At 31.1% G+C, this 1,595-nt stretch overlaps 1 protein-coding gene across 1 annotated transcript in view; it reads right to left on the bottom strand.

Annotated features, from left to right (window-relative positions):
* LOC106464918 overlaps positions 1-980 on the bottom strand; it is a 41,514-nt gene extending 40,534 nt beyond the window's left edge. Inside the window, exon 1 of the mRNA XM_013925090.2 lies at positions 900-980. The gene's annotated coding sequence lies outside the window, so the exon portion shown is untranslated. The remainder of the gene's footprint in view (positions 1-899) is intronic.
* Positions 981-1,595: the final 615 nt, after the last annotated feature.

The raw sequence follows: 1,595 nt of genomic DNA, 5'->3' as shown, positions 1-1,595 counted from the left end.
CAATGAATACCCCTATAGCTTAATAAAAAAATAATAATTAGTCCCAACATCAATAAATACGTAAAACTCAAAGCTAGTTTCAACATTTGAAATTTACTACTACGATACTTATGCGTAGTTCTTGTAGTTATATAAAAGATTTTTTAAACGTAGTACACGGCTGGGTTTATTAATACTATGAATATACTTTAACTTCTAAATGTCTACATTTCACTCTTTTTTTTCTTTTCTTGTTTGTTTTCTCGGTTTATTCTTCAAGTACGTTATAACTTTTTTTTTTTTTATAAGCTGACCGAATGACCATGGCAGAAACAACAAAATCTTGGGTGCTACACTTTATTAACATTTACTATGATTTAGCAAACAATCTTTCTCATCAAGCAGAATGTTATTTTTAAACGACTTGTTACCTCGTTTGTGAAAATATCTATAATTCCTTTGCTTTCAATGACTGTTATTTCCAAAATATATAACGCTGGAAGAAACAAATGATATGTCATTGGCAGTTTCAATCAAACAAACATTGATGATTAGAAAAAATAAAATAGAAGACAGTAAATCAAACAAAACCGTATCAAATGGTGAGGAAAGTATGAAGTTCATAATAACATAAACATGATTCACGAGTTGTTTTTATTTTACATGTTTCTGACATAGCTAGACTAGAAATTCTTCATTCCTGGGACTCGCACTGCCAACTATAGCGTAGTAGAATTAACACCATTTTGCCCCTTACTGTATTAGTGTATAGTCAGAGTATTGGTACAAAATAGCTTGACCTTGAACCGGACTATCGTAAAATCCATGGTAATACCAAAACATCACCAAGTAGAAATTGTCTAAGAATGTCATTTATTAGCAATAATTAACTAACTGTATCATAATATTTCATAACTTACCTGAAACTTTCTGAAGAAATACATCCACGTAACCACATCCTTCGACCGTCTAAAACAGACTGGCTAGTTCGCTGGTTAGACACGTGATTTTCAGCGGTACTTGTCACGTGATTCGAAAGTCTTTTTTTTTTTTTTTCGCTTTTTTACACAACTGTCGTCCTACCCTAAATACACAATATGTAGGCTTAGATGGCACAAAAATGAAACATGTAAGCTAAGAACTAGTTTCGTTTTTGCTCATCCGAATTTAGTGAAGAAAAAATATTTACAAATCGTTTCCATGCAGTTATTTCCAACATACTTTGTTCGCAATGCAAGAGACAGACAACTCGAATCTAAATAGTTGTTAGGGTTAAAACTAATGACTTAGTAAAAATATAATAATAATAAACGTATTTTTTACATATAATGTGATTTTTGCACTTATATTTGTATATGCTAATATATACTCTTATTGGAATGCCCAATATGTGAATCCAAAACCCAACGTACGTCATGAAGTTATGTAGCTTGCAGGGTTTATTGCTTTAAACGTATTTCGTACCTTAAGTAACTTATTCCATTCAATTGTCTACGTCAAACACATAAAAATTAACAGGCCTAACGATCATGAAAGAAAATGAATCGTTTCCTGATAACAAGATTCTTTTATACATATGTGACGACAGGAAAAATGCCATTTATCAGTAAAGAATA

The sequence above is a fragment of the Limulus polyphemus genome, unplaced genomic scaffold (genome assembly GCF_000517525.1).
Source record: "Limulus polyphemus unplaced genomic scaffold, Limulus_polyphemus-2.1.2 Scaffold1781, whole genome shotgun sequence".
Classification (NCBI taxonomy): Eukaryota; Metazoa; Arthropoda; class Merostomata; order Xiphosura; family Limulidae; genus Limulus; species Limulus polyphemus.
Note: the sequence above shows the minus strand (reverse complement) of the source record. Positions and strands in the feature narration are given on the sequence as shown.